Below are 26,331 nucleotides of genomic sequence, written 5' to 3'. Positions count from 1 at the left end.
TGCTCAGGCTGTGCCTGTGTAAATTGTGGCCCTCGTTATAAATATTAGAGCAGCAGGTTAAAAGTGCCGGGCATAACCCGGCAACGCACCCAGCTCACTGCAAGGAGGGTTCCTTCGTGGTGCCTCCATGGCAATGGAGATACACAAAACAACCTCTCCAACGGCAGGGACAATCAGCCAATTCTCACCGTCAGTACAGGATGGCCCAGGTGCAGTAGCAGGGAGAGGGGGTCACTCTCCTCTGAAACATAAGGCTCTGGCCACTCCAGCAGCAGGATTCTGGGTTTGATGGACCAAGAGGTTACTCAGTTATGGCCCATATCATGTCCCTGCTCAGCTGAGTTGGTTGTTGGAGCCATGTTGCTGGGGCCTGCCACACCAGCCAGATGCCAAGGCCACCTCACTGAAGCCTAGTGCACCAGCCAGACACCAGGCCTGGCACGCCAGCCAGAGGCCAGGGCTGCGTCGCCGAGGCCTGGCACACCAGCCAGAGGCCAGGGCTGCGTCGCCGAGGCCTGACATGCTGGTCAGAGTTGTCTCACTGAAGCCTGGCACGCCTCACGGAGGCTGGGGCTTCTCAAAGGCTTGTTGTTCTTGTAGTTAATGTAGGACACTTCCCATCTTCTGGAGAGAAGAGGAATAGAAATGCAGAAAACAGCCACAGTCTGAGCACTGAAGGGGCGAGTTCATTGGTGAATGCTCCTGAGTCCTGTTTGATTTAAGCAAAGTTCTTGTGTTGTCTTATTGGAAATGTCCTGTTGGAAACCTGGCAATGTCAGGTTCCTTGCAACATGGCAGTCATGGGCTCAGAACCAAAGCTGCCTTGAAAAAGACCAGTGAGGCGCTTTCCCTGCTAGCGTGTGGAGCACGTGCCCTCTCACAGACAAAAGCAATCAGTCTAATCAGCCTGTTAGTTTAAAGCAGCAGCTCATGCCACAAACCAGCAATTTGCTACTAAAGCCAAGTCCTGCCAAATGTGTTGGTATGCTGCTGCAGTCTATTACACGCCACACACACAGCTGATGGGCTGCCATATTGATCTCTCACAACAGTTTACAGTTAATGGAAGGAATCTTCAAACACAAGTTTCCTTCATCTCTGTTGTCAGACGCCACCGGTGTGGAGCTCTGCTCTGTTCAATGTTGATAACAGTCGGCTGCGTGCGTGTTCCCTCTGTGTGCTGCCCCGGCTCTGCAGATCGCTGGCACAGCTGACCTGAGAGAACCCCCAATGACCACAGACTCTGATAAGGTACGAAGGCACCTGGCCAGGTTTATTCTCAAACGAATCACAGTAATAGTTTCCAGCAGACTCTACAGGACATACTACGAATATGAGCCCCCGACAATGCACCGGCTCAGTCAGTGGCGGGACACTCCACTGCCCCCTAGGCCAGACAAAGACACCGCCCCAGGGGTGATTCTTACACAGGTACAAACAAGTCACACATCACTCCTGACGTATTGAGGTGCAGTCCCTCTACGTAGCAAGGTGCCGCCTCTCATCTTGTACATGTTGGTTTGAACAAAACAACTCTACCCATCATATTACCGTTTTGCCCCTGGCTTTAGGACGGGTCAGCTTGTTCGTTGTTATCTGTGTGGAATGTGCAAGTATTGGAGTGTTCTGATATCTAGTGTCCAGGACCTTTTAGATCTGTATCTTCTTGCAGCATCAGCCCTTTCCTTGCCAATTTCTGTGAGCAGGGCCTGCCTCTGCCTCACAGCTTAACTGTGCTTTATGTTAGCAAAGTCTTGACCATTCCTTTAGTTCAGGCCTTAGGCCTCAGACCGGGCCTCTGTTGCAAGAGTTTATGTTTCAGAGCCTCATCTTACTACAATCTCATGTTTGTTTTCTGCTCCTGCTGCCTTTTCTGACGCTGAGCCTCTTTTTAAACCAAAGCACAAAGATCAGGGTTTAATTTACAGAAGGTTGCTTTTTTCTGAAATTTCAGCAAAGTTGCAGATTTAACTTGAAAAATAAAAACAGCTGCCTCTCTCCCGGTGTGCAGTTAATTTCCTTCATGCCATGCTCCACCTTTGGAAGGAGAACAAGCAATAAACATTCACCGGTCATTAAAAAGAAAAACAAAAAAACAAGCCAGACAAAGTAAATAATTTCGAAGATTTAAAAATAAATTCACACTTTCATGGAATCCGGCTTTCAAGCTTCTTTTCATCTCCTCTCTGCAGCATTTTGTTGTAATAGAGTAATGATAAAGCAACACAACAGGAGGGAGGGAACAGAACAGGTACAGAATCCATCTAGGCTAGGAACCAAAAGGAGCACAGCTGCAGAGATGGAGCCCTGTGAAGTAAACACAAAGGCCTCCTGGATTTAGAGGCATCAGAGAAATCAAACCCTTGGTCTTCTGACAAGCCCCTTTAAATGGGAAAGTGGGAAAAAAACTTTGGTACCTCTTTGGAGCCCCATGAAATGGGCTCTGGAGCAGTCATGTCGTGGGGGAACATGGCCACTTTGCTGTTGCTGAGCATTTCTGACGTGGATTCATTACTATTTTGGTCCTGACTTTTTCAGCCATTTAATAACAGCCTCTTCATTAGAATGTGATGGCATTCAAGGCTCACAACACTCACCCTGCAAACACAGTGCATGTTGTGGGGCTCCCAGAAGCATGTTCTGAGAGATGTGGGCAGGAGGACGGGAATCACAGACGCACACAGGCACAATGAACACAGACTTGTACACAAGGGGAACGCAGCAGCTCAGCCCATTCCAGTTTTCTGGTAATGTTCCCTTGGAAATAACAACAAACAGGCAACATAAAATACAAAATGGCCCTGTGCTGAACTGATCCAGTGACCTGTGCTCCCACAGAGTGGTGTAACATGCTTCACTGCAACCGTGCCGACAGAGTGCACACTAGTACTGGGGTTTGCACAAGTGACTCGTCTTGCACTTTTTTATAGACATTCCTTCAGCGCACTGATTTTATTGTATTTACTGGGGAATTTTATTAACTGGCCTTGGCCTCTGACACTCAGGGAAGCCCCAAGTGCTGTAAGCTGTGATCTTAATGATTCTGTAATTTACATCTGTCCTTCAGGTCAGAAATGAACCGGTACCTCCAAGGGACACCAGGCTGGCTCAACGCGGGAATCAGTGTCTCTCTGACAAGATGTAACACCAACTTCCTGCCATATGCAGTCATTGACGATCCCCGGGCTCTTTTGCAAGAGGGCTGCTAGCCCTGGCTTTTTGGCCTAATTCCAACAGAGGAAATTGCATTTTGCTTTCCTAGCTCCTCCTGTAGTGTTACTGCCACAAACATTTGTCCTCTGAGATCGAGCATGACGGTAACACATTAATGCAGAGTGTGTTAAACCATGAGGATTTGATTCTGCTCTTTACTCTGTGGGCAAAGCCTACATATCTTGTCAAACCAGCTCCGAGCTTAAAGGGTGCTGCTTACAGCAACCTTCGCTGCCCCCTTCTCCTGAGCTCAGATGCAGCCCAGGATCAGGGCCTCCGTTTCTTCAACTCCACCATATCATCCACAAAGTCCCTATCAGCTGAACCACTGCAGACAGTGACCCTGCCTGCTCTTCAGTTCATGAACCTGACGCCGCCCAGTGCCTCTTGCTGTGAAGCCAGGCACTGTGATTTGTGAATTTTAGGAAGGGGAGCGCACACTGGACCAGCAGGGCCAGGCACCCAGATTTCTGAGCTACAAGCCTGGTTGGGGGCAGACTGTTGGGGATGAGGTCCTGGCCCATGAGGGCTCCCTGTCCTCAGCCTCTGTTGCTCAGCAGCAGGGGGTGCACTCAGCCGTTTGCTGACCACCTTGGCTGGATGGGGCTCCGGTCCTGCGTGCCTTTCTCCCTGCAGAGGCTCTGTCTGGGAAAGGAGGCAGGTGGCAGCCTGGCCACTGGGGCTAATGCTGGGAAAGGGCCACTCCGTGGCTGAGCAAAGGCTGTGCTGCCAGCGAGGGTCCCAGAGGCAGAGCCCAGCTGAGGGAACCTTGCGCTGGGGGAGTGGGGTTTGCGCAATGGTGCACAGCCATGTTCAGAGAGTGGGGGCGAGGGTTGAAGAGGGATGGGGCAGGACACCCCAGAGTCCAGATAGGGCAGCAGCACTGTCCTGGAGGGGGGTGAGGACAATGGGGCTTTGGGGTACATATGGCAACCACCTTTGCTGCTGTGCTGAGGGGATGGGACCAGCACTGTCTATTTGCAGCGGGTTTCTGTCTGCTTCAGTGACTGCTGCTCCCTTGCCCTGGAGGAGGGACCAGAGCTTCCAAGAGCCAAAGAGAGCAACGAGCTAATGAAATTCCATCAATCTGAGCAGCAGAATGGAAACAGATAATGTGTTTTAACCCACCTTTATCTCGTCAGCCCTGGCTACAGCATTGCCACAAGCATCCCGCAGTGGCATAGAGCTGTGAGGGCAGTGGGCAGGATTCTGTAAGCCCCACTGATTACAGCCACAGCTCATCACTGCAAATGTTTGGAGGAAAGAACTCTTGTTATTTCTGTCTAAACACATGCGCATAACAAAATGTGCAAGAGAGAGCGAGAGAGACGCTAACAGGATACAGATGCTGGAAAGCAAAGCATGGAAGCAGCTTACATTGTAGCCTAATTGGCATCCCTTCAACAGAGTCTTGTGGACCTGGCCCGAAGCAGAGAGAAATACAAAGGGCTCTGTTTGCAGGAGGCTTGGAAGCCACAGACAGTATTTCACGCAGGAAACACAGTACTCCTAATTGCTAGAAAGCGATGCTCTGACACTGGGATCAGGCTGCAGCCTGTGGATGTGCGTTCTATAGGTCCCTGCTAGGGAGCGGGAATTGCTGTATAGATGGATTAGTGAAGCTGAGGATATCTGAGTGCATCTGAGATGAAGGGACTTTTTCTAGTGGGTGGGGGTTGCCCCCATGGCTCTGCTGATATTTACAGGTACCTGTGCCCTGGGGCGGGGGGCAAAGCATACTATTTATCCCAGCCTTCCCCCCCCCCCCAGCCCCCCTTCATTATTCTAAATCTATTATTGTGCCAAGCATGTTTATCAGACACTGAAGGGGCTTGCAGAATGGAATAGCTCCCACAACTTCCAGCCCGCTGGATCTGAATATCCGATTGGCTGAGTCTAACGATGCCCCTCCCAGCTCTACACCCCAGTATGTGTCTGACCATCACAGAGCCAGGGGATAAGACCCCATCCAAGCACGCGTAGCTGGGAACTAAACACAGATGCTGGTTCGGATTTCACAGCCAGTGCAGATCCAGACACCTCCAACCTTGGAGTTTTCAAAGCCATGGCTGAGATTTGGTTGGGGCCCTGTCTCTAACCTAAACCAAGCTCCCCAGGTCCCTCTCCCCCCCCCCCCCCCCAGCATTCCAATGCCATCCCCCACAGCAGCTCTCTCCTCCACTCCTCCATCATGCCAGCCAGGCCCTGCAGTGCTCCCCTCTCCCCATCAGGCACTCCTGACCAACACCCTCCCAGAGCCAGCCCTTCACAGCCTGCTGAAAACAGAAACCTGTGTCAGCCATTGCTATGGAGGGGAGCTCAGGGGTTGCACTGCACTCTGGGATGGTCTGACATGGGCTCTTTCTGACCCCTTGTCTCCCCTCTGGCAGTCCCCAGCCCCTGGCTGCTCCACAGGACAGTCTGGGCTCTGCTGCAAAGAGGCACGGAGAGATAACAGGCCAGGCTAAGGACTTTGTGTAGGAGAAATGGGACCTGGTTTCTGGGGGCAGTGCAGCAGACCTGGACTCTTTGGGAGTCCCTCTCCAAGCGTCTCTGTCTGGTCTGCTCTAGTGAAAGGAATATGGGGCTTCTTCTCCTGTCTAGGACCAAGGACTCACCTGCAAAGAGGCAATTTGTGTAATAAACACTGGTGCTTCAGCCCTTAAGGGTACGTCTACCCTGCAATAAAAGACCCATGACTGGCCCGGGTCAGCTGACTCCAGCTCGTGGGGCTCATTTCCGTATAGACATTTGGAGCTTCGGCTCTGAGACCCCAAGAAGGGGCAGGTCTTGGAGCCCAGGCTCAGGCCGTGCCTGAATGTCCCCACTGCAATTGTACAGCGCCACAGCCCAAGCCGCTGAGCCCGAGTCAGCTGACCCGAGCTCTGGGACTTGGTGCTGCAGGTGTTTGGTCGCAATTGGGTGTCAGTGCCGCTGCCCTCTGGGACAAACACCTCGTTTCTCTCAGGGTCAGGGGCAGCAAACTCAATCCCTCTGTTCAACTTGAATCGATTATTTTTATTTTCATGTAACCCTTCTGCCCGTCTGAGTTGGCAGCAACAAGGGCCGGGTTCCGTATCTAGGGGTTCCGTTTCAATAACACAATGCAAAACCGGCTCGAGCCCCCACCCAGTGACCTGGGACAATTACATACCACTCCCCGGGCGCCTCTAAGAGGCAACACTTCCCCCCTCGCAAGCATGGAGTCTGAGTGTAGCAAAATCCTTTTAATAAAGGAGGGAAACAATGCGGCATTATGTTGGGGAAACACCACAAACATAACACAAACCATGAGCAAAAGACCCACCCCACAAGTAAGTTTGGCAGTGTCCTTTTCCCCTCAGGGTCTTAAGTCCAGCAACCCCAAAAAAATCACCCAAAGTCCCAAAAGTCCAACACCCCAAAAATCACCCAAAAGTCCAACAACCCAAAGTCTCTGTCCCTGGTCAGTGCAGCCCCAGAGTTCAAAAGTTTATCTGCAGAGTTTTACCTCCCAGCCTGGGTGAAAATGCCCCCCGCAGGGGTATTAAGGGGCACCTTACGTGGTCCAAGGCCGACTTCTCCGCCTCTCCATGGGGTTCTGCTGCAGCCTTCACCGTGAGCCACTCCGCCAGCCGCTCCTCTCCACCAGCCATCCCATGAGCTGCTCAAGCCAGCGGCTCTGCTCCACCAGCCGTCCTGTAAGCCACTCCAGCTGTCCCGCCAACTGCACCACTCCGCCAGCTGCTCAGCCATATATCGTCAGGCCCCCCCACTTAACACAGCACTCAGTGATTTCAGCTTGTAGTAGGGGGAGCCCCAGTGCTAGTGCACCATCGGTCCAAGGTGAATTCAGCTCAGCAGCCTGTAACTAGACTCCAAATAAAATCAAGATTAGCTCTGATATTCCACAGTGGAGGAGGGGAGGAAAGAGGGGGGGAACAGAAGGAGGTGCAATTGGTGTTTCAGACCCTTAAAAGAGGTCCATGCCATTAAGTACAAATACCTATCCCCAGCCTCTCTCAATTCACTGAGTTTTGGAACCCATGGCCCTTGTCTAGCAAGTACTACTTAGTTGATGGCAAGTCCCTCCATCATAAAATGCCAAGTACAGTTCTACTGCCCTTGATTCACATAATCAGGGTAACAACACTTTATTCTTCCTGCCCCAATAACAGAGAAACTGGGGATCCCACAGCAGTCAAAGTGACCATTTGGGCTGCCGTGGGCTCAGGCTAGGCAGGGTGGGTGTGCCTATGCAAACAAGATCAGCCCCTGAAGTTCTTTCCACAACTAACCACAATTCACCACCAGTTGTCAGGGTAGAGCTCGTCCTGACTCTGCTTACATCCATGAAAAGTGATTTGTGAGTAGTTCTTTCCCTGTTTAAATTTGGGGAAATATTGTTCAAGGACTTGCTGATGTTTCTCTAACTGAGAGCTTTATTGGGCAATAGCCACTGATGCTGTGTGCTCAAGACAGTCAGACCCTTTTATACTACATGTGTTCCCATAAAAATGATTGGCTTTGAGTTGTTATTCTAATCTTGCTGGGATTGTAACACGGGGGCAGCCAGACTGAACAGGAGCTGTGTAGCGAAGGCACACACCAATTCCATCAAGCTCTCAGGCCCACGCGGGCGTTCAGTCAGATACCACCTGCTGCAGGAAATGGACCCAAAATGGCCGAAGAAAGTGCTGTCTCCTCGGGCGAGGCTGACTGCAGCCTCATTTACCTATTGTTTTCTGCACGCAGTTTCAGGGGTTGGTTTTGAGCTACAAAGCCCTCAATGACCTGAGACCCGCCTATCAGAGAGACACCTCTCTGCCCGCAAGAGACTTCCGCAGGTGCAGGCAGTGCAAAGCGGCCAAGCTGGCACCCCTTCAGCCAGAGACGGCGGGGGGGGGAGGGACTGACAAGGGCTTTGACTCCAGGCCTTTGGGACTAGCTTCCTCCCAGGCCTGAAACAGACAGATTGTCCACTTGCAGGGGGCACTGCAAACCCATCCTGCCCCCTTGCCCTGACGAGGGGGTGCTGGCTGGGAGGAGTGCATGGAGATGCTGATTAGTGCTTTTCTTGGGTATGTTGTCACTGGGTGACTTGATTTGCTCGGGTAACTGGTGAGTCTGTTTATCAGTGCATTTTTAAAGGACTCTCCATGGTGTTCACCTTACTGGATGGGCGTTCGGTGCTGCAGTCCGTAAAACTCCAAATAAATATATAGACTACCCCTCCCACCTGCAGAGCCCCAAGAAAGGAACACAGCTTCCCCATCCGTACTAAGGTTGCTTTAATGCCAGAAGGGAAAGGGTGCAGTTGTTAATTCGTTAATCAGTGCCAGGGTCCCACTATCATTTCTCAATCAGAACTGGAACGTCACACAATTTATAGTTTTCATTGTTTAAATCTCGTTACATTTTTCAAAATATCCTGCAATCCGAAGTTACACAGCTTCCGTGTTGTGCCTGGTGCCAGCTGACTGATTTTGATACTGGGAAGCGAAGGTAACAAGGAAGCCAGTGATTATTTTGAAAGGGATGAACAGATGGTCCACGTATTAAGGAAATATTATGCTAAGTGTCATTCCAGTGACTTATAGGAGCTTCACTTTCATTTGATTAGGAGTAGCTGTTCTAACAAGGTCATTTAGGCTTTAACGTGATTAGCTGTGCCACTACCACAAAACAGGAATAAAGCACAATTACTGTGTCACAACATCTCCATTAGTTCAGGCTTCCCTGGAACACTAACTGAGCCCCGTTCATACCCAGGATGGGTGTCTGCAGAACTGCAAGCGTTTGACGCCAGGCTATCAAAGCTGGGGGTCGGGGGGAGGCAAGAATCTGTGGAACTCTGGGAATCTAGGTAAGAAACGAGGGGGATTCAGTCAAAACGCCAGCATATTACCCTTCCCAAAGGCAGCAGGGTGGCTGGAGAACCCAAGAGGTTCTTTCTCCAACCCATTATCTAGGAAAAACAGCTCCATGGATTAAACTGGTTTCGCTGCATTGGACCCTGCTTTCACTGGAGCTACGCCAGGGAGCAATTTGGTCCCAGAATTTTTTTTTTTTAAATCTCACCTAGCTCACAACTGCTTTTCTGGGTTTCAAGTGGTCCTGATAAAGGGACTGGGTGGCTCCGGGAATTGCTGCAAGGACACAGAGCCACTATTATTATTTCTGTGGCACCAGCGGCTCTGTCCATGGGAACCTGAGCCATCATTCACTGAGTGGTTTCTTACAGGCACTGTGGTCAGCAGGTCGTCACCTGAAATCCAGCCTTGGTTAGCAGTGACCCAAAGCTCTGACCCTTCATTGGCAGCTCAGTGCCTGTGTGAAACAAGATGCATTTCCCAGTGCACAGGAACCCTCAGCAGAAAAGGTCTCTTCACAGCCGCTGGTGGCGGTCTCAGCACAGAGGGAAAAATTCAAAGGGCTGCTGAAGCTGAATTCTCTTCTTATCCCTACCAGTGGGGTCTCCGGAGAGCAGTCTGCAGGAGACACTTGTGCTGCCACGATACGTCCCCTTCCCTGTTCTACAGCTAGCTGGGGTCCTCAGGCTGGTCCACCCGGTGCCTTTCACTAGGAGAATATTCAGTTTCTAGAGCTGGGTGAGATGAAACCCCAATCTCTGTTGCAGTGGCAGAAGTATGTCCGCAAGACACAGATTTCACCTGCCAGAGGCTGGGAATGGGCGACAGGGGAGGGATCACTTGATGATTACCTGTTCTGTTCATTCCCTGTGAAGCACCTGGCATTGGCCACTGTTGGCAAACAGGATACTGTGCTAGATGGACCCAGTATGGCCGTTCTTATGAGCAGTTTGATACATCAATTATTTAGAGGAGGAACCATGGAAACAAACCATTTTCAAATGAAAAGAATTCTTATTGCCACGCAAACAGGACCAAATATATTGACTACAGCTGTAATTTGCTACCACTGTCTGCACGTCCCTATTGCCTAGACACCCAGCTGTGCTGCCCATCCGTAGCCCTCATGCCTAGTGAGCTCTCTTCCTTGCCACAACTGGCAGTGGTGGGACTTCACAATATGAGTCAAATCCTTAGCCCACTCAGCCCGCAAACTATGGCTGGACTGCCATGAGCTCTGTGCCAAGTGGCCAGTGTGGCAGGCAGACTACTAGCCTGTGACGAATCTGCTGTTACTCAAAGATGAGCTACAGAGCCACTGAACCCCAGAGTGCTCTTCTCTCCTCTCCTGCTGTGTCACGGGGCATGGCAGGGCAGCTGCTGCAGTTGCCTCTGAACGGCCCATCCTTGGATCCTCACTGCCGGCAATGGCTTTGCTCCTATGTCAGCACTATCTGTCCTTAAGTGGGAAGCTGACAGGACCTAAATTCTGTTGTTTTCAAAACCTCACAAGAGAATGAAGAAATAAAAAACTTTCACAAATATTTAACTAGCTAGAAATGTTTGCAGGAAAGTGGTTTTAAAAGTCTACATCATTTTCAAATATTTGAACAATAAGTTTTCATATAAACAGCTGTGCCAAGAAACCCCACTCAGAATTCACCCTCGCATCACTACAAAGCATGTCAAATCTGAATCAAACAGCTTAGCCACCTGTTTCCACTTTGCAGGCAACCAATCATTGTCTTCAAAGTAACAAAGCTATTTTCAATTTGAAAGCAAGAAATCAAAGTTTAATTGTTTCGTCCTTCAAAGTCTTCCGCTATCTTTCACTGAGGCTTTTTCAGATATGAACAACTATCATTGGCTACCTTAAAAAGGGAAGAATTGATTGACAGTTGACGAAAACACTTCTAAGGACAATAGTATTTGTCAGTCTGATGCTTTCCACTCTGAAGACAAAATGCATTTTATCAACACCCTGAAATTATTTTGTCAACAAAATTCACTTTATGGCAATACCTTAATCTGTCACGTTGATAGAAGAACAATCTTCAGAGCATTTCCAAACCATTTTGCTGACACAATTAATTTCTATAAAATTAAATGTTCACTTTTTAATCAGATGTCCAGGAAGATACTGTAACACACACCAAACAGGGCATGAACTGAAGCACCACTAACTGACTAGCAGCATCAATGGGATCTTGTGAACAAAATCCATACCAATCAGATATTACACCAGACTGATACAAACTGCATGTGAAACAGGTGCAGCAATTATTTGTTGGCAAAAACCTGTCTTTAGTAAATCATGAATGTACTAATTATTCAGTCTTGCTAACTAAAAACATAGTTTGAAGAGTCTGAGGTAGATTACTACTCAGCAATTTGCGGAATGTGCATGGTTGTGTACACACACAAACTAGTGTACCATTTTCCTATCCTGAATGGAATCTGCCAGATGCCTATATCAATTCACCTTATTGGCTTGATAGCGAAGATGAACCTTTATTTAACACGCAGGGCATTGTGTTTTAGAGGAGAAGGATATTAATTATATTCTCATATATTATAGAATCATAGAAATGCAGTGCTGGAAAGGACCTCGAGAAGGCACCAAGCCCAGCCCTCTGTGCTGTGGCAGGACCAAGTAAACCAAAACCGTTCCTGACAGGTGTTTGTCTAACTTATTTTTTAAAGCTTCCAATGATGGGGACTCCGTGACCTCCCTTGGAAGCCTGTTCCAGAGCTTAGCTACCTTTAGAGTTTGGAAATTTTTCCTAATATCTAACCTAACTCCCCCTGGCTGCAGATTAAACCCATTACTTCTTGTCCCACCTTCAGTGGAAGGGAGAACAATTGGTCACCCTCCTCTTTATAACAGCCCCTAAGAGATTGGAAGACTGAAACAATGTCACCCCTTAATCTTCTTTTCTCAAGACTAAACATGCTCCGTTTTTTTAATCTTTCCTCACAGGTCAGGTTTTTAAAATCTTTTATCATTTTTATTGCTCTCCTCTGGAGTCTCTCCAATCTGTCCACATCTTTCCCCAAGTGTGATTCCCAGAACTGGACACAGAACTCCAGCTGGGGCCTCACCAGTGCTGAGTAGAGCAGGACAATTGCCTCCTATGTCTTACATAAAACACTCTTGTTAATACACCCCAAAATCACATTCGCCTTTTTTGCAACTGTGTCACACTGACAACGCATATTCAGTGTGTGATCCACTAGAACCTCCGAATCCTTTTCAGCAGTACTACCACCTAGCCAGTTATTCCCCATTACGTAGCTGTAAATTTGATTTTTCCTTCCTAAGTGAAGTACTTTGCATTTGTCTTTATTGAATTTCGTGTTGAATTCATGTACCAGTATACAGTTAGCTAATAAGTGTGTTGCCCATGTGTTGTAGATGTGATTTTCTACACAAGTATACATAATGCAATGCCCCATTTGGCCACGATCTCATAAGATAAGAGTCCGACCTACTAGGTTCTTGGATAGGAAACTTCCAGGGAAACCTGAGGCTGGAAGAGAATGAAGCAGGGTCCTGCAGATAAAACAATCTGTGCTGACAAGCTTGTGTGGCAATGCACATGTACCAAGAGACAGAGTTAAAGTCACAGATGGGCAACTTCAGATTTTTGGGTGCCTCACTACACAGACTTTAACGTTCGTTGAATGTAGTTGTTTGGAAGTTTTTTGGTTTTGTTTTTTTGTTATTGGTATGGAATGTCTAGTGATAATTTTCTTTTAAATGATAAAATGGTAAAATGGTTTTGCTTTTTGCCTTTTTAAAGTATTATTTCCAACTCGCCTTCTTGTCAAAAATGGCTGCACTGTTTTTGCTCAAACTTTCCCAAAACATTTGCACCCAGAGAAAAAACATGGAAAATTTCAGTCTAAAAGGCAAAAGACTGACTAAATTTAAAACAACTGAAAAAAATCCATCCAAATGAAAACATTTGTGCAACCTGAAGTATAGGCATCGCTACCCACTCCGCTGTAACGACAATGTTCATACCTTCCATCCAAGGGTCTCCGACTGCTTTCAAACTTGAGTTCAGGCGTGTAATACACGATACTTCCCGATATCATCCATTATCCCCATTTTACAGCTGTGGAAAGAGAAGCACAGAGAGGTCAAGTGATTTTCCCAAGATCTCATAATAACAAAGAAGTCAGTGGCACAACCAGGAATAGACGCAAGACCTCCTGCCTCTCAGTTCATTACTGTAACCAACTATAGCAATATCAGTCATTAACGTGTTCACAGAATTACAAAATCATTAGGTCAGCGCTACCTCATTCATTGGTACCACACAAGATTATCCCTAGGTTTGTAATGACAAAGTTACGCCCTTCTTCAGTGGTGACACGTTGCATTTTCTGGGGGCACTGAAGGGGTTAAAGGAAAAAAGCATTTTTGAGGCTTGAGGAGGATAGAAGGCAAATGAAGTAAGTTTCCCAAGTGCTGTCTAAATATGGGGCACTCTCAGAATGGCAGCTGCTGAAATGGCTCTAGCTAAAATGTTGCTTTCCCTTCACTTCTCCACTCAGAAGCAAACACACACACGTTCACATATATGAATATAAGAGTCGACCTACAAAGTCAGGCACATGGAAATTTATTCTGTTCTCTTAGAAATGCTGATAAACGCTATTCTCCGAAGCCAAATGCTCCATCAAAGTCTCTCTTTAACCTTGTTTCTTTATCTTTTAACAGTTTCTTTGATAAGCCTCAGTAGCCACACGAAGGCTGGAAGTTTTTGCCTCATTCCTTTTCCTGGGGCTTCCAGAACTTGTCAAGGGTCCTGCTCATTTCTAAATGTTTATAGAGATTGAAGCAGGGACAGGACAATAAGGACCAGTCAGAAGATCTGTCCAGCTTTCAAACCCAACATAAAACTTCCTGGAGTGTGAAAACCTCCAGACAGCTTCTCCCCTGTAATTTTCCATAGTGATAGGCTGAACTTCAGAGCTTGAATCCAGCCTGCAGGTCCCTAGAATGCAGGGGAAATGGGCTCACCTCATCTCCAGCTCGCTGCGCCTTCTGCTCACATTGGAGACTAACATGCTGGAAGACCTTGAAGGAACGATCCTGGGATTTCTGCCATGACTGAAGTCAGGAAGTCCCAGGACTCTCAAGGGAAAACTTGTTCCAGTGAGATTTTCATCAAGATTTTGCAGACCTAGGAAGTTTGAATAAACCTATTCTGCACGGCTGTGTTCAGTGCTAGCACAGTCCCCACTGAACTCTATGGAGTTGCACCCACATACAGCAGGGTGGAATTTGCAGGCAACTAGAAACACGCCTTCTCAAGGATGATTCCCCACGTACAGTTACATTTCGAGACCTATCCGTTAGCCAACTTTTCATCCACTGAAGGTTTGCCATGTTCGTTTTATATTGTTCTGGTTTGTTATGTCCAACGCATTACAGAAATCTATGACATCAACCCTGTTACCTTTATCAAACAAACTTGTAATCTCGTTAAAAAAAGATATCAAGTTAGCTTGACAGGATCTATTTTCCATAAACTCCTGTTGATTGGCATTAATTATATTGCCCTCCTTTTATTCTTTATTAACCAAATCCCAGGTCGGCTGATCCATTATTTTGCCCAAGATCAATGTCAGGCTGACAGGAATACAGTATAGAACTGGCTGAACATATATGCCACACTGCTACTTTTGCTGACCTCTCTCCTACTGCTCTGAGCTGGGCCGAGCTCTCCCGTGCCGATCCGGGCTGAGCCAAGCCGGGCTCTCCCCTGTATCTCCAGTAGCCAGGATGAGAAAGTGCGGGCAGGGCCATGAGGAGGCCGAAGCACTCTGTACTGCTGAGCATGTTTAGCTCTAATGCGTATAATGGAATGTTTCTTCTATCTAAGCAATGGAGCATTAATCCCAAAGAACTCTTTGTTCCTTTCTAGGAACATGTCTCTTGTGGGTGTGAAAGTGACTTGAAAGAACAATAATGTCAGTAGAAATGACCTGTGCAAATATTAATTATTAACTATGTTAGCTTGGCACTGCCATAATGAAATATCACATTCTTCAAAGAAACAAATCCCACTAAAAAGACCCCAGATGAAAAGCACAGTAGCTACTATGACGTAGTGAGAATTAGGATGAATTAGGGAACACAGTATTGATTCGCCTTGCCTGCAATGGCTGTTTTCTATTTAGAAGTATGGAAAATAAAATGAAGAATAAATGAGGCTGTATCAAAAAAGATTGTGGGGGGGAATGATATTTAAGCACGTAGGCCACAAATACAAGAACTTGTGCATCTTCTGGTGACGGGATGGGATGAGAAGGCAGGGCAGCTGGGGGGGGGGGAAGGCTCCAAGCTGAGCAGTGAGGGGGTGGCGGTGCTGGGCAGCAGGCTGGGCAGCATGAGGCAGGGCTGTGAAGTGGAGACCAGCTGAATCCGATAGGGAGGGGATGGGGATGGGAATGGGGATGGGCTGTTGGATGAACAGTCACCTGGTGACCCCTAGGTCTTGTGTTATGAGGAGTAAATAGCACTTCCTTATTTACTTTCTCCACACCAGTCATGATTTTATAGACCTCTAACATATCCCCCCTTATTCGTCTCTTTTCCAAGATAAGTAGTCCCATTCTTATTAATCTCTCCTCATATGGAAGCCATTCCATACCCCTAATCATTTTTGTTGCCCTCTTCTGAACCTTTTCCAATTCCAATATATCTTTTTTGAGATGGGGCGACCACATCTGCATGCAGTATTCGAGGTGTGGGCGTACCGTAGATTTATATAGAGGCAATATGATATTTTCTGTCTTATTATCTATCCCTTTCTTAATTATTCCCAGCATTCTGTTTGCTTTTTTGACTGCCCTGCACATTGAGTGAATGTTTTCAGAGAACTATCCATAATGACTCTAAGATCTCTCTCTTAAGTGGTAACAGCTAATTTAGACTTCATCATTTTATATGCATAGTTGTGTCACAACCCAATGGCCCCCTCCCTCAGGTCCCGTTGGAAGGCAGATCAGCACCGCATGTTGCTAATGCTGTTGCAAGCATAGCAAAGCATGTTGGGGAGGGTCAAAGGTGTGAGTGTGGAGTGGAAGATTCCTTTGCAGGTTACGAGAGGCTGAAAGGGAGAGGGGGAAGAAGGAAGAGAGCAGAGAACGGGTTAACTCAACACTTCGGCTAGCTCAGTCCGAAGATAAGACGCTGACTCCAGCCAGCTCAAGGCCACAGCACATATCTGACTCTCGACTGCCTGCCAAGAAAGACGGTGACCTGGATTCCACCCCGACCAGCCGTGAGAAAGGAGGATTCAGCTGAAGAGACTTGCAGAGGCAGCCAAAACGAGAGAGACGATGAAGGCCAGCGAGGGGAAAAACAGACTCTCGCATCCCTGGAGCCGGTGTGTTTTGGGAACGCTGAGGAGGCCACAGAAAGCCGGTTTGGACTGGTACAAAGAGCACCAGGAACAGAGGTCCCTGAACGAAACGCCCCCTAAAAAACCTGGGACTTAAAAACCCTCCTGAGAGCCAGAACAAGTTGGAGATCACAGCGGACCCTGGATGACCCATGCACGGGACAAGAACTCCTGTCAACCCCTCCCCCTCTTCTTCTTAGGTTACACCCAGGCTTGGCCAGCCTCAGGTCGTGCGTATATGAGTACGATAGTGGGTTAGGGCTGAGGTACTAACACTTTCTTGCTTCCTTTGAGTGACGTGGGAGCACTCACACCAACACTCACTGCTGTTATTTTATTATTTTATTAATAAAGCTTTAAAATTCAGACACTTGGTATGCTCTTGATCTCCTCCCCTAAAGATCCTGCAGCCTCAGCCTGATCATCTGACGCCCCAGGCAGATTGGTAACATAAATATGTCACAGTTGGAATTATGTTTTCCAATGTGCATTACTTTGTATTTATCAACATTGAATTTCAATCTGCCATTTTGTTGCCCTGTCACCCAGTTTTGTGAGATCCCTTTGCAACTCTTCGCAGTCTGCCTGGGACTTAACTATCTTGAGTAGTTTTGTATCATCTGCAAATTTTGCCACCTCACTGTTTACCCCTTTTTCCAGATCACTTATGAATATGTTGAAGAGTATGGGTCCCAGTACAGACCCCTGGGGGACACCACTATTTATCTCTCTCCATTCTGAAAACTGACCATTTATTCCTACCCTTTGTTTCCTGTCTTTTAACCACTTACTGATCCATGAGAGGACCTTCCCTCTTATCCCATGGCAGGTTACTTTGCCTAAGAGCCTTTGGTGAGGGACCTTGTCAAAGGCTTTCTGAAAATCTAAGTACATTATATCCACTGGATCTCCCTTGTCCACATGCTTGTTGACCCCATCAAAGAATTCTAGTAGATTGGTGAGGCCTGAGTTCCCTTTACAAAAACCATGTTGACTCTTCCCCCAATGAATCATGTTCATCTATGTGTCTGATAATTCTGTTCTTTACTATAGTTTCAACCAATTTGGCTGGTACTAAAGTGAAGCTTACCGGCCTGTAATTGCCGGAATCGCCTCTGGAGCCCTTTTTAAAAATTGGCATTACATTAGCTATCCTCCAGTCATCTGGTACAGAAGCTGATTCAAATGATAGGTTAAATACCACAGTTAGTAGTTCTGCAATTTCACATCTGAGTTCGTTCCGAGCTCTTGGACGAATATCATCTAGTCCTGGTGATTTATTACTATTTAATTTATCAATTTGGTCTGAAACTTCATCTAATGATACCCCAATAGGATATCAGGGTTGGAAGGGACCTCAGGAGGTCATCCAGTCCAACCTCCTGCTCAAAGCAGGACCAATCCCCAGACAGATTTTTGCCCCAGATCCCTAATTGGCCCCCTCAAAGACTGAACTCACAACCCTGGGTTTAGCAGGCCAATGCTCAAACCACTGAGCTATCCCAGATTTGTCACCTAAAAATAATGGGTCAAGTTTGGGAATCTCCCTCACATCCTCAGCCGTGAAGACCAATGCAAAAAATTAATTTAGTTTCTCCACAATGGCCTTATCATCCTTGAGTGCTCCTTTAGCATCTCGATCATCCAGTGGCCCCACTGGTTGTTTAGCAGGCTTCCTGCTTCTAATATACTTAATTATTTTGCTGTTACTTTTTGAGTCTTTGGCTAGCTATTCTTCAAATTCTTTTTTGGCCTCTCTAATTATATTTTTACACTTCACTTGCCAGAGTTTATGCTCTTTTCTGTTTTCCGCAGTAGGATTTAACTTCCACTTTTTAAAGGATGCCTTTTTGCCTCTCACTGCTTCTTTTACTTTGTTATTTAGCCACGGTGGCACTTTTTTGGTTCCCTTACTATGTTTTTTAATATGCGGGATACATTTAAGTTGAGCCTCTATTATTGTGTCTTTAAAAAGTTTCTACGCAGCTTGCAAGAATGTCACTTTTGATGCTGCACTTCTTAATTTCTGTTTAATGAACTTCCTCATTTTTGTGTAGTTCCCCTTTCTGAAATTAAATGCTACCATGGTGAGCTGCTTTGGCGTCTCCCCCCCACACACACACACCCCAGGGATGTTACATTTTATTACATTATGGTCACTATTACCAAGCAGTTCAGCTATAGAAAGGTTATTTTACCTCTGTATTTGGCACTGGCGCAACCGCTGCTGGAATGCTGAGTCCAGATCTAGTGTGCACAATTCAAGAATGCTGTTGATAAACTGGAGAAGGTTCGGAGAAGAGGCATGAGAATGACTGAAGAATTGGAAAACATGCCTTATAGTGATAGGCTCCAGGAGCTCAGTCAAAGAGAAGGTTACGGGGTGATTTGATCAGTCTGTGAGTACACAGATGGGGAACAAATATTGAATAGTGAGCTCTTCAGTCTAGCAGACAAAGGTATAACAAGATCCAATGGCTGGACTCTGAAGCTAGACGAAGTCAGAAATTAAATAAGGTGCAAACATTTAACAGTGAGGGTAATTAACCCTTGGAACCACTTGCCAAGGGTCATGGTGGAGTCTCTGTCGCTGTCAATTTTTAAATCAAGATGGGATGGTTTTTGAGAAGATCTGCTCTAGTTTAGCCCGTCTCTGCCCTGTGCTATCGGAGGTCAGAAACAATGGTCCCTTCGGGCCTTGGAATCTATTAATCGGTGCTGGGAACAGCTGCAGGGCAAAGATTGTTACGGGGGATATTCAACACTCGGTGACTGTCCCACCCCTGAGAAGGCTGAACAGGCTGTAGCTTTCCAAGTGAGGGATTCCCAGGGTGCTGCGTGGAGCTATCCTAGAGAAACCTGGGGCCACGCCTGCTCTCACACCTGGCAGAGGCACTATTGTTATTCATTCCCCGATGTCACCCAGTGGGAGAATGGGAACGGGCTCGTCGAACTTTCATGACACTGGGAAGGAGGCCTTATACCCATGGTACAGAGAGAAAACTGAGGCCCCAAAAGATGAAGTGAGCTGCCCAAGTTCACACAATGATCGGCAGTTGAGTCGGGATTAGAACTGGCTGCTGTCCAGCGCTCAGGCCACAAGAGATGCTGTCACACTCACACCTCAAACACAGGATTGGGTTCTGGTGCTCTGTTTAAACCAAACAGACACGGCTCACTACAACAATACGCAGCACTCAGGCGCTCTGGCCTGGCCCAGCACCGAAGCACAGTTAAGTTCCAAGCATCACTTTACACAACACAATTATGCTCTGATGAATACATAATTATGGTACAGACAGAATCCAAACAGATCAAGTCCCAGAGTAAACAGGAGAACAACCATTAACCGTTAACAAGAGGGGAAGAGAAGGACAGAAAAGAGAATTTCGTTGATTGAAGGGGAAAGAAACCAGGATACTGACCCCTGTTGTGGCACTGAGCCTTCCCTTCCCTCAGTGCCCAGATCGCAGAGCAGCTGCCCCAGCGGCTGTGACGGAAGGGAAGAACTGAGCAATCTGGTGTGGCGGATGGGAAGGCAGGAGTGGTGAAAGGCCATAAAGGACAGTGTCAATATGAACAGATACTGAGGCAGCCCCACCAATGGGCACTCTCCAATCTATAGACTGTTGGGAGCGCTGTGTTACTGACCACACGTCCATGGTTTATGACGGTCTCTCACCAAGCCCTGGTCAGCTTGTGAGACCAGGTATGATCACAGCCAAAGGGGGTAGGCCACAGGTTGCCATTGCTGTAGATGTGTTTCCCTTGGCACCCATGGAGAGCATTCAGGGATGGAGATTTGAATTAGCACCAGCCAATGAGTTGTGAACAAGGGAAGTAGTTTCATTCCATATGGCTCCTGGATGAGAACAGACAGCTCATCCGATTGGGTCTTCTTCTTAGATGGATTTGATTTAACAGAACTGTTCAAAGCCAGGCTCAGTCCTTAGGTGATAAATACGCCCGGGAATAATCAGCACGGGAATGACAGTGCTGGGCCATCCCGCGGCTACAGCAGACCCAGCAATGGAGATTCTGGGAGCTCTGCAATCCCAAGCACCTTTTACAGGGTGTTTCTTGGAACCTCTCTGTGCTCACAGCAGCCTTGTCAGAGGCCAGGGGCCTGGCACAGCGAACCCACTGAGACAAAAGGCAGATTTCTCCAGTGATTGACAAATGGGAAAGTGAGATTTCTGGTGCCACACTCCAGGCCCAATAGAGGACAGGGGGCAAACGCACTATCATACCGATTACAAACTGCACATTTAATAACCTGTAGGGCTGCCAGCCCTCCAGGATTGCCCTGGAGTGTCCAGGAATTAAAAATCTTTCATTAAAGATTATGTCTCACAAGATGACCAGGGCTGGGCTATGATGAAACCTCCAGAAATATGTCTAACCAAAACTGGCACCCTAACCCTGAGGGCTCCTGTCCAGAGTGAATAGTTTCAAACACTGCCTCAGAGCAGAATTAGCACAAAATGCTCATGATGACAAAACTACAGGGCAGCCCCATGGAGAGCTCTCAGCTTCAGGGGATCAGCATAGGCACGTCTGATGGCATTTCATTGACTGCAATGGGCTTACATCAGGGATGATTCTAGCCCACAGTGCACAGTGCCCATAGAGAGAGAAGTGGCTCTGAAAGAAGCCACCACTGGGTCTCAAATTCCTCTCTCAGAATTATTTCAGGTCTATTTCAGGTCACTTTGCAAGCCAAGGTAACATTTCTACTGCTGGCACCATAAACTATGCCTGAAACTCCAGCCAGGCCCTTCTGGACTCTTACGTTCAGGCTCCCCAGGAGGAGAGCAATGGGAATGCTTAGTGGGTGCTCACTATGACTGAGCCTTGTGTATCTTGCCCAGCCACAGGGACGTTCGTTTACTGTTTAAAAATAAACACCTTTTGATGAATCAAGAGCAGGAATTTTAAGCAAGGCTCCCACTGAAACAGATTTTACCTAGATTTGACTAATGGTAACAACAGACAGGTAGCAGCTGAGCTCAGGGGAAGCCTGCAAACCAGAACGTGCCTGAATGTTCAAATACTTCCCCAGGTGGTAGCCCCAGAGCCAGCATGGCCCTCATTCTCTGTTATCACACACATGGTCACACTAGGAAGCAGCAAGAGAAACTGCCTGTTTATTCCCCATGGACTTGGCATGTGAGCGCCCTTGGAATGAGACCCAAATGGGTAAATGCAAATCCAACAGCAGAGACAACAGGCTAGGCTGGGTGACAGCCCAGAGTACTTGGCAGAGCTGATGGGCTGGGTGACAGCAGGTGTGTTTGGCTGGGCTGGGTGTACCTGATTTTTTAATTCAATATATTAATGAAGCAGAAAATAATTTGGACTCGGGAACATGCAGGAGGACAATCCCAGTCATAAGCTCTGTGCTGGGCCAAGTTAGACAGTGCATGCCGAACATCCCAGTGAGCGCCTGAGCCCCCCAAACTCCCCCCATTAGTTCTCTGAGGCTAACTTGGTGCTGCCACCACTGTCCCTTTGTCCAGCTTTGTCCTGTTAAGCCAGTGGTAGCAGCTGCGGGAGAGTGTTGACAACGGGACGCCCCCCAGGAGAGCAGCAGGCCCTGGCATGCAGGATATGGAGAAACCAGGAGCTTGCCACATTGCTACCTTCGCTGTGAGATCTCTCCTGTCCACGGCTGGATCAGATCAAGGCAGACTCTGCGCGGAGACATGTTGTATTGAGGGAGCTTTCCCCAGACCCGTGCGGAAAGGGTTTTAGAACCAGACAATTGCCATTCTCCTCTCCCATCCCACGGGAGCTGATGGCTCACTCAGGAACATTCAGCCCCAGGCCAAGGAAGCCATGCCAACCCCCACTAGCTACAACCACTTTTAAACTGCCCAGTACTGTGTGTTGTTCGGATCCCACTGTAGATATGCAGGGCCCAAAAAAAGCTGTTATGAGTCAGGTATGGCAGGATGAATGAGGTCCCAAGCCCAGGGCAGCATCACTTTAATGTATGAAAGCAGCTGGAAGTGATGAGATCACAAAGTGAAATGAAATTCAGAAGTCCCTGTCTTTGAGGTGAATTCGCCACCCCCCGAAAGGAGACATCTCCTCTTGTCAAGCAACTTCACTTGCACACAGCAACTCAACCTAACAGCTCTCATTTCTAGCCAGCGTAACTCATCTCAACTCAGCTGTCAGACCCCCTTTTCACTTAAGCCAGGTCCCCTTTGTGGCAGCAGCATGCACCTCGGGGCAGGGCTTGTGCTAGAACATCACTTGTGCAGTTTTAAACATGAAAGTTCACAAAGCTGACTTCAAGAGTTCAGGCAGGAAAGGCAAATGACACAATTCCTGTGAATTCCAAAGAGAGGAAATCACATCTCCTGCTTTTTACTGTATCAGGGGGAACCTTAAAAGAGACATTAATGGTTCCTTTAATCATGATTACAGACAGATGTCACTCTCTCTCCCTTAGAGGACTGAGCACATTGATAGCTGGCTCTCTGAACTCCCTTCCACTGAATTCGAACCTGCTCGGTGGTGTATGTCAAACCACAATGAACAGTTCCTTTCATTGGTGCTGTAGCAAAGGCCTAACCACCAAGGCGGTTTCTCCTGGCAGTGGAGTTCATTCTGCATAAAGGATTATAAATTGCCCATGCCTACAGTCAGACAAAAGAGAAGGAGATAAGGCACTAGAGAATTCCCTGGAACCTCCCACCTCATCAAACACATGTAACCCACTGAGGACCATTGCGCCAGCCAGAGAGACCACAGCCGATAGCATTGTACCAGGCATCATAGAGCGAATCAGTCTTGTGAATCCATAAATCTCTGGGGGGGCCCCAGGAGCAACACAAGGTAGGATCAACGAGTGTCTCTTTTGCGCATCGATGGACAGTTTGAGAGCACAACGTGCTGGGGTGCTTCTGTCCGCCCTGGTGACATGGCTGAAGAGCATGTAAGAAAGCTTCTGAGTGTAGCAAGTGACTGGAGGAAGGTCAGAACTCTGCGAGGTGATGGCGTTTCACACAAAGTCACACCACTTATGTTCAGGGACCTGGCACTGACAGCACACATGGAGTGCCTCTATCTGCTGCACATCTGCCTGCGAGAGGATCCAGGTTTCCAGCCCATACAGCAGTACAGGCAGTACACAGGTTAGACAGATATTGAGCCTGGTCTCACCCCCCCCCCACCACGCCCTTTCCCACCCCAAGAGATGGATGGGACAGTCTGATAAGTATTGTCCAACTCCTATTTCATTGTCTCTGCGAGGGGCCATTTTACCCCAAACAGCAGAGAAGCTGCATTTGTTTAGACAAAATGGCAGAATATTAGACCAGTTTCTGACACATCCTTTGAGCAATAACATTGTCCCCACGGAGCACAAGTCAGCACAGAGTTTGGCCCATTATATCTAACCTGAAAGAATTACTCTGCCATTCCCCCTTCTAACAAACTCTTAGTGGTATGGTCAGCCGTCTGTGTCAGCAATGATCTCGGTGCATGAGCCGGTGGGAGAGAGGTGGCCTGAACCCAGTGTTGGCTTGGGAACTTTGAGGTTGGTTGCTGCACAGTCCTGGGATGTTGGCATGGTCTGACCCCTCAATTCTTTTATCCAGTCTCCAATGAAGCTCCCTCCAAGATGTGACCAAGGAGGAGTCAGAAAGCTGAGCGGGACACAGCGAAGGAAAGGAGATCACCGAGGATCAGAGCTTTCAGCTGTTACACACACTGTGGGCTCTGGCTTTCTTGTCTTCAACCACTACCAAATATTTATTAAAGAAACTGGGCTGACTGTTGAATCATTTCATTGTGAAAGCTTGTGAAGCTCATGTTATTATTCATTCTTATGAATGTTTCCAGTTCAGCCTCTCTCTTTCCAATATATTCCACAGAGAAAATCGAAAGTTGAAGCCAATCGTTACAGTAAATGAATGATGCAGCCGCTTGAGGATAGGAACGAGGCTGCTGCTCGGGGACTGTCGCAGGTTAGTGGGAGTGAGTTAATCTTTGCACACAAGGAATGCAGAATGAGGGAGCGCTACAGGCTAGATTTAATCCTGACCAGCTGTTCTGTGCACTGCTTCCTGAGCTGACTTGTTTGTGGGTTTCACCATCACACATTCAAGGCTGGATCTACAGGGAGGAGCCGTGCTGATGCAATGGCTCCTCCAGACCATCATAATGGGCCTGCCCCTGCCAGCACAGACAGCAATGGGAGTTCTCAAGCCCACCCTCCCCCAGGCTTCAGCACAAGCCAGAATGTCTTTACTGCACTTTTTAATGCACTAGCATGAGTCTGTGTATCTGGCTGGGAGACGCGCTGCCAGCTGCAGTGTAGACAAACCCCTAAATGACCTGGCATCTGCCTACTTCGGAGATGCCTCTCCCTGTGCCCACTGCCACAACTGCCATTAACGGAGACCGTGGACATGGGCATGCTCCTTGTTATAAAACGGGGGGCCACAGCAAAGCATGCTCTGCAAGCGTTCCCTCTCTGGGAACCGAGATGCTTCTGAATTCTCCTGTGGGGACTCACACCGGCCACCTCGGACATCACATTTGTTCTTATTATAGCTCGGGCTCCGACAGTCATCACACACCATATCCTGCCTACTATTCATCTCAACGGGAGAATGCTGCAAAGCAAGAGGAAATACAACAGAGCTTAACGCAGCTTTGCTCAAACGGAATTTGCCAAAGACTCATTGAAAAATGGGTTTAATTAGGGCTGCTAATGGGGAGCAGTTTGTTCCTGAGATTTAAAACTGAAGTCAGAGGGTATCTATAATTTCAACATTTTTAATTATAGATAGGAACTTATTTCTCTCTTCCACCTTAATTATAAAAATCCATCTTTATGAATCCCAATTTTGAGGCAAATAAAGGAAAGGCAGCATAACTTTTATAGTTTATTTAAGAAAATTTGAGAGACGCTTCATTGTGGATGAAACAGATTCATCCCAGGAAGTGGTGGGAGCGGCCAGCTCTTGTTAGCCCAGTTACTGTCAGCTCAACAGCATTGATTTTAACTGGGGAGATGTGCAAAGGAAGAAGGTGTTGTCTCTAATAAAAGACCAGAACTTGGTGTAGCCTCATGCAGTGATCGGAATTTCCTGCATATCATGTTACAATTAAGCAGAGTATTAGGGCTGGAGTCTCTAATTGGCCTAGCGAGCTCTCTTCAATAATCCCACGTTCTAGGAGTCACTGCAGCCCTCTCTTCAATTGATTATTGTCAGAATTACTAAATTGCCTGAAAATTGTTTCCTCAGATACAAGGGCCAGTGGTTCTCATTAGAATCACTTCTCCCAAGTCTCCTGTGTAGCCCGATTTTATTTAAAATCAACAAGTGCTGCTTTTGTGAAATTCTGCCCGTTAGCTGGCTCTGACCTGGTGACCCCAGTAAATGAGTCTGAGCGCTGTAAAACACTGATTTAATAATAAGTAGCCAAGACAACTGACTAGCAAGTGAGGCCTGCTGCTGCTTTGCAGCCACTACACTGTATTTTAATGCTACACCTCTGCTCGGATCAGAATGGAATCAGTGAGTGAAGTTCAGATGTGGCACATTTCCTATTTTCCTGACAGCTTATTTCATGGATCACAGGGACCAAAGTACAGCTGCTTATTCAACAGAGGAAAGAATGAATCAATTTTCATTCTTTAATACATTATGTGACCGATTCTCTGTTGCTCTCTCCTGTACAATGGCTCCAGTCTTTTTAAGGCCTTAAGTTTTGTCAGATAGAGAAAATTTAAAATAATGACAAAATGACCTGCCCTAGGACTGCTTCCAGCGGAATAACTACTCTGCTGGTAATAAGTCCAAATGAAAGATATTATGTCAGCC

General features: G+C 47.4%; 1 long non-coding RNA gene across 17 annotated transcripts in view; it reads right to left on the bottom strand.

Annotated features, from left to right (window-relative positions):
• Positions 1 to 1,464: 1,464 nt before the first annotated feature.
• Positions 1,465 to 26,331, bottom strand: part of LOC117883594 — a 92,903-nt gene continuing 68,036 nt past the window's right edge. For 14 of the 17 annotated variants that reach the window (XR_004647340.1, XR_004647342.1, XR_004647341.1 and 11 more), the window contains 4 exons: positions 13,093 to 13,186; positions 11,088 to 11,159; positions 6,756 to 7,063; positions 1,465 to 4,457 (listed from right to left, as the gene is read on the bottom strand). This is a non-coding gene — a long non-coding RNA (uncharacterized LOC117883594). The remainder of the gene's footprint in view (positions 4,458 to 6,755; positions 7,064 to 11,087; positions 11,160 to 13,092; positions 13,187 to 26,331) is intronic. The other 3 variants (XR_004647331.1, XR_004647330.1, XR_004647332.1) reach the window with 3 other exon arrangements.

Source organism: Trachemys scripta, chromosome 10, assembly GCF_013100865.1.
Source record: "Trachemys scripta elegans isolate TJP31775 chromosome 10, CAS_Tse_1.0, whole genome shotgun sequence".
Lineage (NCBI taxonomy): Eukaryota > Metazoa > Chordata > Testudines > Emydidae > Trachemys > Trachemys scripta.
This window is presented reverse-complemented; position numbering and strand designations above follow the sequence as displayed.